The sequence below is a fragment of the Microtus oregoni genome, unplaced genomic scaffold (genome assembly GCF_018167655.1).
Source record: "Microtus oregoni isolate MIOR12 unplaced genomic scaffold, Mior012 000004F_ref0000308, whole genome shotgun sequence".
Classification (NCBI taxonomy): Eukaryota; Metazoa; Chordata; class Mammalia; order Rodentia; family Cricetidae; genus Microtus; species Microtus oregoni.
The window spans coordinates 57,206,733-57,224,918 of NW_024543063.1; the positions used below are offsets into that span (position 1 = coordinate 57,206,733).

At 46.2% G+C, this 18,186-nt stretch overlaps 1 pseudogene; it reads left to right on the forward strand.

Annotated features, from left to right (window-relative positions):
• The first annotated feature begins 7,425 nt into the window (after positions 1-7,425).
• On the forward strand, positions 7,426-7,938 carry LOC121447349 (annotated as a pseudogene).
• Positions 7,939-18,186: the final 10,248 nt, after the last annotated feature.

The following is an 18,186-nucleotide window of genomic DNA, read 5'->3' on the forward strand; positions in this document are numbered from 1 at the left end:
AAAGGAAAGAAGAATCGTTGAGGTCAATGGTGGTACAATGTTAATCCCAGCCCTCTGGAGGCAGAAGCAGGCAGATCTTCAGAAACTGGAGGACAGCTGGGAGGGTTCTGTCTTCTTTAAAGACTGCAGCCAAGAGCACGTGATCTCTGCCACTGTGTGCCTCATAAAAGACTTAACACCCTCTTGTTTCTTAGAATTATTTTTTAAAGCTTTGTTTCGGGCACGCATGTATCTGTGCATGTGTGTAACTGTGACTGTGAAGAGACCAGAGAGTGTCACAGGTTTTCCTCTGTTACTCCCCACCTTTTCCTTTGAGACAGGGTCTCTCCCTGAACATGGGGCTCGTGTTTTCTCAGCGAGGCTGGAATCCAGCAAGCATCAGCAATCCTTGTGTCTCTCTACTGTTCAGAGTTGGAGTTGTGGATCTTTGCAAGGGACACTCAGCTTGTGTGGGTGCTGGGATCTGAACTCTTATCCTCGTGATTTTGAAGAAGTGATCTTAATCTCCGAGCCATCTCTCCAGGCTCACCCTCTTAGGCTTCTTCATAAGCATTATAGTTTTATTCTGCACTGAGCCCCACAAATTATGTGCTTTTCCTACCTCTTCTGGATGGGAAAACATACTGATTATGAGGCAGCAGGCTTGCTAGCTAGAAACTACCAGTGAGGTAAGAGCAGATGAAACAAGCAGATACCTTGGGGAGGCATAACCAGGCAAGAGATAAGGGCCTCTCATTGACAAATGAAGACTGTCTTCTCGCCTTCAGGGACAAACCTTGGGGTCCCTAAGACATCTTGACCATTATCACTCAATACTACATGAGGAAAGGGTGGGCTGGGGATGCCCCTTTGATGATAACATGCTTGCCTAAAATGCGTGAGGTTCTTGGTTTGATTGTCGGTGGTGGTGGTGGTGGTGGTGGGGTATCTGTATTGTTGACTTTGCCTTCCTCTCTCCAAGGAGAAAAACACATCCAATTTGTTTGTCTTGAATTATCTTTCTATGAAATAGCCCCCATTGAAGGACTTTGGTGATTTTGCTTCTCTTATGTTTAGAAAAACACTGAATTTAGCTCAATAAATTGTCAAGGATAGGAAGATAAACACAATGTGACCCTGCTCTTCCCGGCCCCACAAATCTAAAGGGCAGCAGCTGTGGGGCAGTGATAACAGAAACACAAAAGGAAATGCAAACACCGCATACTTTTTGTTTTGAATGCAGTCCAGGCTGGTCTTGAACTTGTGATCCTTGAGTCTCAGCTTCTTAAGGTTTAAAAGTATGTGCCACCATCATTACCAGTTTTTGCGAGCATGTGTGTTTTGCTTTTTTTGGCTTTTTGAGGGGCCCACCACCCAGCTCCCAAAGGTTTTATTCTTAGTTATGAATGACCAAACTTAGCTTGGCTTGTTTCTTGCCAGCTTTTCTTATGTTAACCTGTCTACCTTTATCTTCTGGGCTTTGATCTTTCTTCATTTCTGTATACCTTTACTTATTTCTCTGTGGCTTGCTGTGTAGCTGGGTGGTTGGCCCCTGATGTCCTCCTCTCCTTGTTTTGTTCCTCTTTCTTTCTTTCCTTCCAGATTTCTCCTTTTATTTATACCCTCTGCCTGCCAGTCTCACCTATCCTTGCTTCTGCCTTGCTATTGGCCGTTCATCTCCTTATTAGGACCCTCAGTTGTTTTAGACAGGCAAAGAATCACAGCTTCACAGAGTTAAGCAAATACAGCAGAAACAAAAGTCACACACCTTAAAATCATAGTCCCCAACATTTCCCCTGTTTTTCTTTCTAAACAAAGTGAAGTTTTAGCTTTTAACATAGTAAGACTGTACACAATAAGAACAATTATGGAGTAAAGATTACATTCACAGTGTACTGAATTTCAGTTAATTTGTGTCTGATAAATTTAAGGAAATTACTCTATAATCTATCCTATCTTAGTAAATCCAAAATTTTATACCTAACTTACTTTCTGTCATATCTAAGGAAAACTGCAACTATAACTATCTAGTCTTCAACTCCATCAAAGAAGAATAGAATATTACTTAAATAAACAAAAAGTGCATTGCAAACAACTTCCAAGACAACTCCCAAAAAACTCTAGAATTGACAGAGACATCTGACTACTTAAACAGTCACCCAGAGTTCCTTTGTAACATTGGGGCATCTATCTTCAGCCTACAGGCCCATAGTATCTGGAAGACTTTTCAATGAAGCAGGAAATTTGAAAGATTGTCCCACCTATATTGGCAGTTTGTCAGTCACTTTCCTCTGTGTCCTGAAGAATGTCTGGCAGTTTCTTTTGTGAAGCAGGAACCCTGAAGGACCAACCTGCCTTGTTTTGGGCAAAGATTGCAGCAGTCACTTTCCTGTGGTTCCTGCCATGTCTAGTCTGCATAGTACATAGTCAGCAGTCAAAGGCAAGAGCAGCTTCTTTGCTCAGTGGCTAACCTTGCCACAAAGAAAACTCTATAAGGAGTTTCTTCAAACCCTATCTTCTCTGAGAGTAAATTGGCTCTGCCAGAAGCAGATGTGTCTCACTGTCATGAAAAACTTTAAATTAACAAAACATTTTAAACACCACATCCTATAGGTCTTTGAAGGATTTGAAGACCATCCTATCTATCTAAAATCTATATATGATCTAGAAAACATACCTAGCATAGCTACAAATTTGATTGTTATAGATTGCTAACTACTGACCTGTGTTTCTTGATTGTCCTAAATAATTCTTAATAATAGTTTTCAAAAACTAGAATTTTACCATACTTTTTAAATGAACTACATAGGTACAATACCTTAAATAGGAGGATAACATATATACAATATGTTGTAACAAAAATAACCTTAAATTTATATCAATATACAAAATCCTTTAAACAAGAGGAGAAACATATACACAGTGTAACAAAATTGACTTTGAATTTGTACCATATACCAAAATCTGAGGTTAATAGTTGTCTTTTTATCCTATATTCCCCTAAATATAACAAACTTCCATGACCCACAAAATAGTCAAAGACCACCCACACCCCCTATTCACTGGGAAGGTAGACATTGTCTTCTCTAGACTGCTTCTTGCTGAATGTAGGCGAAGTATTTTTAGGGTGCCAGAGAGAAAATTTGAGATATTGGCCAAGTCCTGGGGAGACCAGTTATAACCTTTGTTGATAGATAGCACCTGTCAAGTTTCAGGCGGTTTCCCCTGATCAAACCAGATCCATATCTATGTGGAACGAACCCACAGCCTTGTTTCTTATGGAAACAAAAGCAAAACCTCTTCTCCAAAGCGTTTTTGATTTCCATTTAACAAATACATCTTTTAACTTTTTTAAACTTAAGGCATTCTTAAAATATCTAGGCTGGTTTATTTCCACAGTTCCTCTTTCAATCCCAGGTCTCTTAGCAGCTGTCCTTCACTTTTCAGCCATCAAAAAATTCAAAATCAACACAGGATCCAGACTCCCTGTGCTTCCCATCTTTACGTGGCTTTTTTTCTTTTACATTACTTTTACTGTCCCTTTAAAGAATTTACTTAATATTTTTAATCTATTTATTTCTATTTCTGCCTATACCCATCTTTCTTTCTTACGCCTTCATACATTGTAAAACACACTGGAACCTGTTTAGAGGTTTGGTTTTTTTTTTTCCATCTGGATCTCTTTTACTGCGTATCTTTTAACCTTTTCTGACCTCACCAGCTAACGTTAGACTGTTAAGCTACACCTGGATCCTCCTTGTGCTCTAGCAGCTGGCTCCGCCTACTCTCAGGTCGGGTCCTGAAAGCAAGACCCAAAGCTTACAGCCCAGAGGTTCCTGACCAGGAACTGCACTGAACCTTCCAGGAGCTCTAGGATGCTGATGCTTACATTAGGGCAGGCATTTTTACTTCATTTTTTGTTCCTAATTAACAAACTGGCTGCTCAAGGGCTCACCAGCAGGCACAAACTCTTAAAGGAGCCATATTCTTTTTCTCCAGCTTTCTCAGGCTCTAGATGGATATTCAAGCCTCACGTTGAAACGCCAAAATGAGTGTTGTTTTTGTTGTTGTTTTTGTTCTTTTGGATTTTTAAGGGACCCACCACCCAGCTCCCAAATAAATCACACACAGGTTTATTCTTAGTTATGAATGCTCAGCCTTAGCTTGGCTTCTTTCTTGCCAGCTTTTCTTATGTTAACCTGTCTGCCTTTGGCCTCTGGGCTTTTGTCTTTCTTTATTTCTGTATACCTTTCTTTACTTCTTTCTCCACGGTTTGCTGTGCAGCTGAATGGCTAACCTCTGATGTCTTCCTCTTCTTGTTGTTGTTTATTGTTCTTTCTTCTTTCCATCCCAATGTCTCCTATTTATACTCTCTGCTCTACCTGCTAGCTCCACCTATTATTGTTCCTGCTATTCAGCGCTTTATTAGAGCGTCAGGTGTTTCAGACAGGCAAAGAATCACAGCTTCACAGAGTTACACAAATGCAGCATACACAAAAGTCACACACTTTAAAATGATATTCTACAACACCTCAGCTCACTTTTGGAGGGGGTATGAATCCACGAGATGAAGGCAGGAGAGATAAAGAAAAGTGTATCTGAATGAAAAGAATGATGAGATTAGGGATTAACAATGGCAGGGCCAGTTAACTTTGTAGACAGAATTTGTGTGTGTATGTGGGGGGGGGGGGGTGCTGTATAGCTCTGTGGTTAAACTAATGAGCCAAACTGCCTGTCTTCACCCCTGGCTTTTGACACCTCTTAAGTGTATGACCTCAGAAAGTTACATAACCTCTACCTAGTTTTCTTTAGTTCTATTAATTTCAGTTGTTAAAACATAACACATTAATATTTCATAGCATTATTGTGAGGCTCAAGCAGGATGATATTTCTAAAGCTCTAAAGACAAAGCCAGACATTTTAATGTGTGCTCTATAAATAATAGCCATCAACATTTGGAGACCAACAGTGACTCCCGCCCTAGGGCTCCAAAACCAAGGTCACCCAATGGATTCTTCCTCAAAGCAAAGTGGCGGGATTCAAAAGTTTGCCTCCTCCTTGAAACTTAATTGCCATGGGAGACTATTGAGAGGTGGGCCCCTTAAGAGCTGGTTGGGCAGCGATGGGAAGAACTGGCCAATGTGATTGATGATCGCAGAGTGGATTCCTCATCTCTGTGGGCTCACACCCTCCCGTGCTCATGCTCCATTCTTCTCTCCCCTCTTCTACCATGTGAGGCTTATGATACCGAGAGAAGACTCTCGCCAGGTACTGTCACCTTGATATTGGACTTGCTAGTTCCCAGAACTGTGAGCCAATAAACTTGTGTTCATTATAAACCGATCTGACTGTGATGTGTTTGTTCTAGTGGCGCCACACGAAGATCCTTTGATGGCAAAGGATATGGAGCAAACAGAATACTCACCTGCAGCTAGTAAAAGTACAAAATGGTACAGCCCTGTGGAATTTGGCCTAGCAATTTTTTCATAAAGTCACACACACACACACACACACACACACACACACACACTCACACCCCTCTCTCAGATCCAGCCATTATAGTAGCAGGAACTGACCCAGGGGAAAGAAACACTTAATGTCTCTACTGAGACTTGCCCAAGAATATTTTGACAGTTTGTTTTACAGCACTGGGAACAGTCCCAGAAAGCCAGATAAATTACAATATTTTCATAAATATAATATTACTCAGTAACAAAAAGGAATGGATGACACACAATCAGGAACACGAACCATAAACCATGCTGAAGCAAAGAATCAGACAAGGAATCTGCTCGGCCCTTAGATTTTAGGAAGTTTGCATTCATAGATCCAACCAACTTCCACAAAAGCACTTTTTATGCCTTTTTGTATGCTACATTGTTTTGAATGCTACAGCCAGTGTATATAAAACAGTTCAATCTCAGTAGGGTGGTGGTGGTGCACGCCTTTAATCCCAGCACTCGGGAGGCAGAGGCAGGCAGATCTCTGTAAATTTGAGGCCAGCTTAGTCTACAAAAGCTAATTCCTGGACAGGCTCCAAAGTTACAGAGAAACCCTGTCTCGAAAAACCAAAAAAAAAAAAAAAAAAAAAGTTCAGTCTCGTAAACCAGAAATCCATGAAAATCCCAAGAGGCTAAGGACTGACAGATTATGTTTCACATCACATATGTTATAGGGAAAGCTTTTATACCGGCTTCAAATTTAGTTTCCTTGAATATCCACTGCTCTATGAAAAGTGTCTTGAGAAACCTTTGAAAGATGTGACAGCCAAAATGAGAAGCCTTCCTGAGATCTGGGGGACCAGTGCTTGAAGACACCCCAGTCAGCAGAGTGGCATGCTGAGCCTTCAGAAGACAGGGCTGTTTCAAGCCTGCAGCAACCTAGGAAAACGCCAGCTGGAGCTGCAAACCACCCATCTCACAGCAGAGACGTTACGACACCAGGGCAACCAGAGACGGCCCAAGCGACATTAAGACTGGACTGGCCCGTCTTAGTGTGGAGCAGCAGGTCACTGGACAGAGGGGCCAGGAGTGACCAGCAAAAACGTCTTTTAAAAAAAGTTGTGTCTGGGGTCAAGCATATAATACCTGCCTGTAATCCCAGGGTTTGAGAAGCAGAGGGATTCACACATCCAAGGCCAATTTGGCTACAAAATAATACTTTGTTTCCCAAATAAAAACAAAATCAAAATATCTTGTATCTGTACTGAACTGTACCGAATTTTTTGTTGTCATTCCTAAACAATTGCTGTGACCACACATTGTTGACTAATATAGAGAAGGCTGCCACTCAGGAGGATGTGTGCAGGTTCTGTGAGGATGTTTATCAATTTGTGTAAAGGACTTGAACATCTACAGATATCACACAGAGGACCCTGGAACAAATTCCCCATGGGTACCAATGGATAACGTATGTTACCATGTATGCTACTACCTCTTTCCATCCAGAAGAAACGGTAGCTGCCTGGGGAGAGAATGGGACAGCAGAGATGGACTTGGGTGGGGCACAGTATGGTCCCAATTGTCCTGGCTCACGAGACTCACTGTGGGTCTTTCTGCCCAGTTCCGACTTAAATTCCACACTGGCAGCTGGAGATTGACCAAGGCAGAGCATGAGTTCAAGGGTGGTCAACAAGCCCTGGAGATCACCATGGTGTTTCTCCAAGGAGCCTGTGTGATGATTCTGCCGGCATGCTGCAAGGCACCAGGGACCCGTCTAGGGGAGGACACATCCCTCTGCCTTGGTCAGAATGCAGCTTACACTGGCATCTAAGTTTGCCAAAACTAACCAAACTGGGGCTGGGGAGTGTGGCTCAGTGGTAGAGCATTTACCTGACGACACCCCTAGTGCTGCAAACAAACAAACAAACAAACAAAAAAATCAATCAAACTGTGTGTTTAAGATTTGTGTTTTTTAATTGAAAGCCAGTGCCATGACCACCAAGGGATGCTGTACCTCAGAGCAGGGGGCCATGGGAGCATCTGCAGCCTGCATCGGGCAGCTGGACCTGGTTTTACGTTATTCAAAAGAAATGCTTCCACATCTCTGGGGTCTGCAGAAACACCAACTTGAAAAGGATCCGTGGATTTTGCACCAAGCCATAGGAAAGCTCCTCCCACTCTTAGACACAGAGTGCCAGTGCACAAACATGCAGACTTCAAGAAAATACTGTTGTGGTCAAGGCGCTTCATAAAGGAGGAAGAAATCCTGGAGACAATCTCCTTTGAGATGCTCAATGCTGCAAAAAACAAGATCTGGGTGAAGGCCAACTATTAAATGGCTGCCCTGCCTGTGGCTGGATGCATCTATATGGTTACTGAGGGCAAGAAGGCTGTGAAAACGCATGAGTCTTTAACCATCTTGGACCTAGAAAGGAACACCTACTTAAGAAAGGAGGCAGCTATGAAGGCCCAAACAGAAACGAAGCATTTCTGCTGGATTTGGAAAACCTGGGAGTAAGGTTGTAACAACAAGCCTGCATCAGAAAGGATGTGCTATGAGATTCACTTTACAGACATCCGCTTTGAATAGACTTATTCCACTTCCCCATTTCCGCTGTAGAGGAACCCATAAATTTTATTAAAGAAAAAAATTGTGTATTTTACTGCATTTATATGCAACTTCAGTTTAAAAGTGTACGGATTTTGTAAAGGACAGATGAGTTAGGCACACTGAACTCAAGGGGCCTACATAGGATGCTAAGTGTAGGTCAGCCTGGGCTACATGATGAGACCCTGCGTGCCGCCCCCTAAGGGGCAAGTGTTTGTGAAACATCCAAGACCTACCAAATAGGGCCTGATACATTCAACTGTATAGACATTCAAAGGCCCCACTGGCCAAGTGTGACAAGCAAGGGGTCTATTTTTAGATAATAATAACAGCCATGCTACTATCAGCGAGAACAGGGATGGAACGACGTCTCGGGACCAGCTCAGCAAAGACTTTGGTCCTCCTAGGATGTGTGAGCAGTGGGAAGTTTGGGGTACTAGGGATCAAAGCCATTACAGAGGGGGACAGACTTGAGGGTGGAGCTCCATCCTTGTCAATGGAAGAAGAGAGTAACACCATAGGAGGAGGGGAGACCCTGCAAAACGGAGGTAGGAGGAACAAGGCTTGACAGCCGAAGCCTGCCTTTCGCAGAGAAATTGTAAAGATAACCACTGCCATGCACAAGGGTTGGCAACATAGCACAGCCTCAGGACCACGCACGACCTCAGCATTCAGTCTCCCACCACTGCCTTAGGGAATACGGTGTTAGCATTCCCACCCTACAGCTAGGCAGACTGAAGCTCTGAGAACGCCAGCAGCTCTTCTAAACTCAGGATTTCACTAGGGCTGAGGTGTGACTGACATACTCTGTGGCAAATACATTTACCTTTGTAACTCACACGCTCTGGTAACACAGAACATTCCAACCACACCCAAACTCCCCATTGTCCCTTCCCAGTCGACCTCTGGGCTCCTGCCACTTCTCCTATCAGTCACTATTGGTTGGTTTCTGGCTACTCCAGTTGATTATGTACCAATGAAATCATGCAGTCTGTGTTCCTCTGACCCCCGCCCCCCCCACACACACACCCAGAGATGGCAGTTCAACTGGATCAAGGAAGAAAGTCAGAGAGCTGAGGAGAAACCCATGTTTTTTGATGGTGTCTGTGCAAAGGAAAGGGCTGCGGCCAGTTAGAATTCCACCACGGGGCTCTGCTATGATGCTCTCTCTGTGCTGAGACCATGGGGGGCTCTGCGATGACACTTGCTCCCTTTGGGCTGAGAACTAATTCTGGTTTATATTCTGAACGTACATGGAAAGCACCAAGGAACCTAGAGCTGTCTCACTCACAATCAGGTCGGAGACTGAGACGAGATCGTCACAAAGCCAGAGTCGGAAGGAAATGACTGAGCATGCGCGTGCTTTATTTCAAACCATCTGGCGTCACAGGTTTGGTTGAACTTCTGCATTTCATTTTTGGAACTCTTGTTTTTATTTGGCTTCTAGAAATCCCCCAATTAATCCAGCACCAAGATCTTTGCCTTTTACGGCCATCTCAGAGGTCAGCAGAACCATATGCAAAAGCCATTTTCGTAGCCCAGGAAGAGGGTGTCAAGTTCCCTTACTCTTGAAATCCATCTGTCCGGAGCCCTCCTGCCCACTCATAACTAGAGCATGTTTTTTTTTGTCTCACCAGAAACTGCCCTTAACTTAACTATGCTAAGCAACTGTTCCACTTGAGAGAGAGGAAGTATGGCTTAGTGGTTAAAGGGCACTTGCTGCTCCATCATGAGGACCAGGGTTCAAATCCCAGGACCCACATGAGACAACTCACAAATGCCTGTAAAATAAGTATTAAGCCCGACCTACCTACCTTTGCACTGAGAGGTAGTTCAGACAGCAAAGGGCTAGCTAAGCAATCATGAAGATCTGCATTGCTTCCCTAGCATCCATATCGCTAGCTAGGCATGGGGCACACATAGAGTCCCAGCAGGGAAGCAGACACAGGCAGCTCCCTGGGTCTCGGTGGTCAGCCAGCATAACCTGATTGGAGAGTCCCAGACCCCAACAAAAGACCTTTGCCTCAAAAAAAATCAAGGTATGTTTTTTTGTTTTTTCGAGACAGGGTTTCTCTGTAGCTTTGGAGCCTGTCCTGGAACTCACTCTGTAGACCAGGCTGGCCTCGAACTCACAGAGATCTGCCTGCCTCTGCCTCCCGAGTGCTGGGATTAAAGGCGTGCGCCACCACCGCCCGGCTAAGGTATGCAGCTTTTGAGGAATGATTCTGATGTTGACCTCTGGCCTACACAACACACACACACACACACACACATCCCTACACATAAATGAATACACACATGCTAAGCAGCCCCCAAAAGAACCCTCCACCCTTACATTATTTAAAAAGATACCAATTATTCCCTTTAAGTCAAACATAACATTGCCATCTGACCTAACAAATTTCACTCTTAGGTTTACATCCAAAAAACTCGGAACAGTTTAATTAAAGAAAAAAAACAGGCTCATGAATATTCATGACAGCATGATTTCCGATAGCTCCCAAAGTGGAAACAACTTGTGTATCTGTCAGCTGCCGAGTGGGTGAAATGGGATCGGCCCACACAAGGCAACGCTAACCAGCCATCAGCGGGAGTGAACGCCTGCTGTGACTTGGGTGACCCTGGGGAACCGTGGAGTAAGACACGAAAGGCACAAGTCGCATCTACTGATGGTGAAATATTCACAATAGGCCAATCCACAGACAGAGAGCAGATTGGTGGTTGCCAGGGAGTGACGAGGGCCTCACCCTTCCAGGACTCCTTTTTAAGGAACCCCTTGAGCCCACTGGGAAGTAGTGGAAATGGGAATTTTTCTTTTTCTTTTTTTAACCACAGTGGAAAAACAAGACGAAACTCCTCGGACTGTTCTGATGAACTTGAGTCCCCAACCGTTCCAGCGGAGGGAGGAAGACAAATTAAACAACAGCTGCCACCTAGCAAATGCCTATGGATTCCCCCTGCAGAAGACTGGATCACAGGGACTGGGGGAGGGAGCGCAGTCTGCCTGATCAGACTGTCTGTCCCTCAGAGTAGCCATTGGCCCAGCTCAGGCTGCAGGAATGTCCAGGTCCAGGTTTATGGTTCTCCCTAGCTGCGTTCATTTGGCTCCAGGACACATAAGTGTCATGTGGACACTGCCTTCCAGCCAGTATCCAGGGAAGACAGTGAGCACCAACCCCAGGCAACCACAGAGTTGACCTTTCACCCTATCACACCGCCCATCCATCCCTTGTTTAAATATTTGGTTGCCGCTCAGCATTTTACTTTACATAGACAGAAACAAAAGCCGTTTGTTTGAAGTGCCGTGCATCTTTTCCAGGGCCGCCTTTTCTGTACCCCACTGGAAGTTCACACGTTGGTTTCCTTCCCCTGACCCACCTCTACCCCAGCAGAATCCCGTTTCCAGCTAGGACTGGAGCCCACTGATAGAACGTATGCTTTAGTGTGTGTGGTATGCACACACACAAGGAAGATACCTTACCTTGCTGAAATGAGTTTCACACTAGACCCAGCACTTCAGCAAAGACTAGCAAGCCAGAAATAGCTCACACAGCCACCACTCTTGTTAAAATGGTAGGACCTTTCAGAATGCTCCCTGGGTCTACTTCCGCTTGCTGGACTCTCCCTCTCAGCCGGGGACTCTCCCTCCTGCCAACCCAGCTCCAGCAAAGGCCTCCACCTGCTTTTCAACTGCTGGTCTGGTCAGGGCAGGTTCTTTTTCTTTTCAGACCTCGATCCTCAGGAATTAACCCTGGGTCTGGCTCTTCGCGAACAGGCTTAGCTTCCCTCCCTCTGTACCTTGCTGTTATGGTTTGGGTCGTAAATGTCCCTCAAAGGGCCCATACAAAAAACTCGGTCATGTGCCATTCTGGGTGGTGCATCCTTTAGGATGTGGGGCCTAGTGAGAGGAAGAGGGGTCACTGGAGGTGTGACCCCTACTCAGTCTTCTTGGCTTCCCAGCTCTGCTGCACCACACTCCCCACCACGTTTCTACTTCTCCGTAGGCCCAGAAGCAATGGGACCAAGTGACCATGGACTGGGACCTCTAAAACCATGAGTCAAAACAAACCTTTCTCCTTTCTAAGTTCATCGTCTCAGGTGTTTTGTCGGTGATGAAAGCTGACTGGGACATTTGAGCTCTTACCCCAAACCTCTCCACCTGAACCAATCATGCTTCCCTTCAAGAAAAGACCCTTGAGCATTCTTCGCTAAAGGAGGCGCCATGCACCTACACACCCTCCCTGTGGCCGCCTCTCAGCTGGTGCTGTGTATCTTCCCCGAAGGTTTACCTTCTACAGGTTTGCTCTATTAACCTCCAGGACGCTTTTCTAGGGACCCACTCATTTTCTCCCACAATGCACTGCTCCGTTGACATCTGCCCCCACCCCGACAAGTGAAATCCACTCATTGTTCATTTCCTCATTCACTGATTCACTGCACGAATATTTATTGAAAGTCTACCTGTGTGGGGGAAGTGAACACGTGGGGACGAAAAGAAAAACAGAAGATACGGGTACAACTTCATATTCAAGTAAGCCAGCAATGGAGAGATTGGGAAAACTGAGGTAGAAACACAGAAGAGCTTCTCCCTTCCCAGGGAAGTGTCTGGGTTGCTGCTGTCTTAGGGAGTATAGTAGTTAGGATGATGGTGGGCTCTGCTGCAGTAACAAACGGCCCACCAAGTGTTTGCGGTCTGCACAACACTGATTTCTCTTTTCCGAGTATTCTTACATTGGTCAGGCAGCTCTCCAGGCCCCTTCAGGCTCCATGATCGAAGCTGCTCTCATTTTGTAGGTCCAGCTTAACCAGAAAAGGTGAGAGTTAGAGAGCTGTGTGCTCTTGGCGTTCGATGCTGCAGCCCGGCAGTGGTGTGCTTTTTCTCAAAGTCCATTAACTGAGTAGGCCATGTGGTCCCACCCAACTACAGGGGGACTGGGATAGTCTGGGGGAGCAGACACATAGCCATTAAACCTTAGGTCTCTGAGTTGTTGTAGGAACTGAGCTGTTGAAGTCAGAAGGGAGGGAGTCGAGATACAAGGGCACAACAGAGGCGCTAAGAGGCTGAATCCGGGAAGAGAAGGGGACTGGAGAGCCAAAAAGATGACTTTGGGAAAGGCAGAGGTGGCGTATGTAGTTCAAAGTCACAAAGCATCCAGGTCAGTCTCGAGGGACCTACCTGGTAGGGTTCCTGAATACCACATAAGAAGGCAAATGTGAGGGCCACAATGATACACTCTCCAGCCACTCAACTGGCAAAGTGGGCATGGAAGACAGGCATCTCCATTCCTCAGTCCCCGCCGGGCCTGCCACCTAGCCAAGCCATTCTCTATAGGGCACCAAGGGAGCCCAGGCGAGCAGCACTATCTGTGACTTCAGCAGGCAGCTGTGCTGTGGGCCTCCCCAGCCCTTCTCCTTCTTCTTTGAAGCCTCCTGAAGCAACTGGCTTCCTTGTCCTACCAGAACTCTTTGGGTTTTTGTTTTTAAAATTTACTAACCATTTACAAAATTTTAAGTATGTAGGACTGCCTGCATGTGTGTGTGTGTATCATGGCATGCCTTGGGTGTCAAATCTCCTGAAACTGGAGTTACAGACAATGGTGTCAGTGCTGGAAACCCAGCTTGGGTCCTATGGAAGAGCAGGAAGAGCTCTTAACCACCGAGGCAACTCTCCAGCCCCTCTAAGGCTCTTCTGAAGGCTCCTGCGACCGCTGCCTCCCTTTCCCCCTGCCTGTTGAATGGAGCCCTTTCCAGGGTCTGGCCTCTGCTCTCTCTGTTCCCCATGTTTTCTCCTAATCTCATTTAAGATGTGACTTACCTGCCTGACTATGCTTTCGGAATCCTGAGCATGAGTTATCTCTCGAGTCTGTTTCTGCTGACTGTTGCCAAGAGCTTCCAGCCAGTGGCGAGATGCCCTAAGCTTCCTCCAGAGCTCTTGGGTTATAATTCTGATGGATCTGTTCGTGCTCACACATAAAATACCTGGAATGGCTCCTCTTAACCGTCCATCTGATGTGACTAAGAATTGAGACAAAGCTCTGGGCAGGTCCGAGGGTTTTCCAGAGATGTTTAACTGAAGCAGGAAGACCCACTAGGTGTGTGGGCTGCTCTCTTCCGTGGGTGGGTTGGGCTCCCAGATTAACTAAGAAGAAAGCAAGACCCGGCATTTATCTCTCTGCTTCCTGACCAGGCTCCTGCTAACACACCCTCCTGGCCACGATGGACTATACACTCAGATAGAGAGCCAAAATAAACATTGCCTTTCTTAATTGCTTTTATCAGACATTTTGTCACATTGCTGAGAGAAGCAACCAATACAAGAGCCCAGCCAAATCTGTGCAGTGCCCCGCCTATGTTCCCAATGTCCCTCATTCTCAGAACTGCCCCATACAGCGTCTGGGACCCTGTCTCTATTCACGTCTGCATCCAGGCAATCCCCACTTCCACTTCTTCCTCCTGTCGTCTGTGTCCTTTCTCTTCTCTCTTCCACCGGCCTTGCTTAGAAGTTAATTCACTTCAGGATTCCCCTCAGATTCCCCAGAATCCTCCTGGATTTTCTCCCCACCTTCACCATGATCTGAAAATCGGCTCTACCCTATGAGCTCCTCTGGGTTATCTGGAAGCTCACCCTTCCTCACTTTGCAAAGTTTAAGACAGGGTCTTCTCCGTGTCACAGGCCGGTCTTGAACTCACAATCCTGCCGCAGCCTCTGCTGATATTACAGGCATACACTGTCAACCAAGTGACAGCGTTATACCTGGGACCTGTACATGCTGGCCTTCTTATTCTCCTGAAAGACCCTACAGACCCCCTCCTCAAAACCCACAGTTAGCATGCTCCTGGGGGAACGTCCTGTTTGCTTTAAAAAAAAATTCTCCGGATCAGCAGCCAGCCTGCTCCCGTAAGAACATCCCATGTGCCTGACAGAGCAGGAGATAGAGATTGGAAGACTGCAAGGCAAGATGTCAATAAGATAGGATATCAACAAAGCAGGTTAGCTATAAGATAGGAACAGGATGACTGTTGCCAGTCATCCATGCTGAGAGAGGAAACCATTCATGCCCCCGCCTCATTCCGGTCGACTGATAACCACGCTTTTGCTTTTGTAAGCTTGCTTTTGCTCTCCCCTATAAAAAGACCTCCCCCCAGTCTGCGGGTGCACAAGTCCTCCAAAAGACTTGCTGGCTGCAGGTACCTGTGTTTACTCAATAAACCTCTTGCTAATTGCATCCTGTGGCCTGGTCTCAGAGTGTCCTGGTTCTGGGGTCTTCATCAGAGAGGAAAGGTCCTCTCTGAGGGTCTTTCACTCCCATGTGTACATTTCTCCTGCCCTAGGAAAACCGGTTAATTCTGGCTCTACCAACACATCTAGAGTTGTTCTTTTGCTGGCCCTTGATCAAGTTTTTCTCCTGTTAGCATGCTCCTCCCAACCCCAGCTCCTTCTGTTGAATCTGACCCATTTTTCAAGACTTAGGGGGTGGGAGTACTGGTTGGCTTTAAACTCTCGGCAATTCTCCTGTCTCAACCTCCCAAGAGCTGAGATTGCAGCATGGGCTAACACACTCATCTCTCCAAGGCTCTTTACAGTGTCATGCCCTCCACAGGGATTTGCTTGGCTTTGTTAGCAAAACGCTCCCGTATCTTTTGCCACCAGAACGTTTTCTTGGTGACTCTCAGAAGCACTTGCATTTTATTTAACCCCTCAATACTGTCCTTTACCCAGAGGACTTCCGTTGGCAGGCCTCCCAGCCAGTGGCTCTCTTTGTGTTTTCAGGAAGTGAATTGCTATGGTGTGTTTCAGGAAGCAGGGCCCTTCCTTGGCATGCGCGCCTTCAGTCACAAGATTAGACTCCCCGCAAGTTGGGTTATTAGCAGTCGGGCTGGTGTCTAGGCTTCCTCGCTTCCTTGCTCTGTGAACACAGCAGAAGCGCTGCTTGCTGCCAGCCTGAGCTGTGTGAGGTCAATCTGACTGCTTTGCATTTGCTGTAGGGGCTTCCCAGCCAGGTGGGGCTTCTGGAACATTCCACCAGTTCTCATTTCTGTGAAACCCATGTCAGCCTGACCACACTGGAGCAGTCAGGCAGGTGCAGGAACCGGAATGGGAATTCAGTTCTTAATGGGACTCTCCACGGGCTGATGAGGCCCAAAGCCTCGTACCAGGGAAGTGGCAGGTTTACAGGGTGGAGAGTGGACTGTACTTACTTCAAAGTCACAAGAAATCTGTCTGGGAGCTGAAGGAAGGTGCCACTAACTTGCCAAGGGGGAATAGAGAGCTACTTAGTGGAGCAGTGAACTAGGGGTGCGGGGAGGGGTGCGGGGAGGTGGGTAATGAAAGCTCCTGCACCCGTGGCTAGAGCTGGAGTCGCCCTGAGCGTCCACCTCCCTAAGGGAGCATCAAAACAAAAGTGTCAACAAAAGCATTGATCAGGGACAATACCCCTGGCCCTAAAATGTAGTAAGTAGGGCTGATGGGACGGCTCCATAGTTGAGAGCATGTATCGCTCTTCCAGAGGACCCAAGTTTGGTCTTCAACAGTCTTTATCAGGCAGCTAGTTTAAACTGTAACTTCAGTTCCGGGGATTCTTCACTCTAGCTTCTGATGATACCTGCGCTCCTATGCAAACGCACACGGCACACAGCCATATTCATACGTACACATAGTTAAAAATAACAAAGTCTTTTAAAAAATGTAATGATGTGAAGCATTTTGTTACCCGAAGGCAGACAGAGTAATGCAGAGGGCACTGAACTCCTTTCTGCTGCTGCAGCCTAATAGGGCGCTGGGACACTTTGGAGATCTGACCCAAAGCTCCACAGCAGGGGAACAGGAAGAGGTGGGTGTGCAGGGGAGGTGGGGACTAAAGAATGTCTACCTATCCTCCACCTGCCCATCTCTGTTACCGGCCATAGAAACTATGTGGTCAGTCATGCTGGGCCAAATCACATTCAGGTCAACTGTCTGGGGACACCTACTGTGACCCAGTTCTCCCACTTTGTAAACAGAGGCCCAGAGAGAGGAAAGGTGCGCATCTGAGGTCACACAATGGAGCCGATCAGAGACTTGGGTCCCAGCTCTCAGTGGCTGCAGACAGTGGAGACATCAGAGACTCAGCCCCCAGCTCTCAGGTGGCTGCTGCATCACGGATCCTTGTACTCAACCTCCCTCTCAGTTGAGGCAAGATCCCAAATGCTGGACAGTGTCAGAAGGCTGAGGCCTATGCATTCCCCCATGGACTGACTGCAAACAGATGTGGGAGAAGAAAGGAAAAGGAAACAGCTGTAAATGTTCATACACAAACTGACCATCTGACCTCAAGGACCAAGACACAAGACAGGGTGAGAAGAAAACAAAAACAAAAGCAAAACAACAAAACAATGCCTAATTTTCTTTTTCAAATCATTTCTCATAGTTGAAAAACAGTAAGTTCCCAAACAAATAAGTTCTTTGTCATGGTTTTCGGCCTTGATGTTAAGGCAAACAAATCTTTTGGTGGGAGGGTGGCACACACCTGTAATTCCAGTATTCAGGAAGCTGAGACAAAAGGGAATGTCTCAAGCCCAGCCTGACGTATATAGTAAAACCTTGCCAAGAAAGAAAGAAGGAAAGAAAGTTCTCATTCTTTCTAAAAATAGAACTTTTATTATTGTTAAACATTGTCCTAGGGTTTCTACAGCTGAGATAAAACACCATGACCAAAAAGCAAGTTGGAGAGGAAGGGTGTTATCCTTCATGGCGCTGGTGACCTGAGACCTCAGTGGGTAAGAGACAGACAGGGAAACAGAGGAAGAGGAAAGAAAGGGGGAGAAGCAGAGACTGCCTCTTCAGAAGAACAGACGGAGAGGGAGGAGAGAAAGCATGAGATTAGCTTGCCTAGGCGGGAAGGTAGGGGGAGACTGGGGGTGAGTGGAGCTTGTCTCTTAATGGGACTGGGTACCCAGGTGACAGGAAAGGTCAGCAGAATAACAAAGGCTTCGTTTGGCTTCTATTTCCATATTGTAGTCCATCTCTGAAGGAAGTCAGGACAGGAACTACACAGGACAACAACCTGGGGGCAGGAGCTGATGCAGAGACCATGGAGGCATGCTGCTTACTGGCTTGCTCAACCTGCTTTCTTATAGAATCCAGGACCACCAACCCAGGGATGGCACCTCCCACAACAA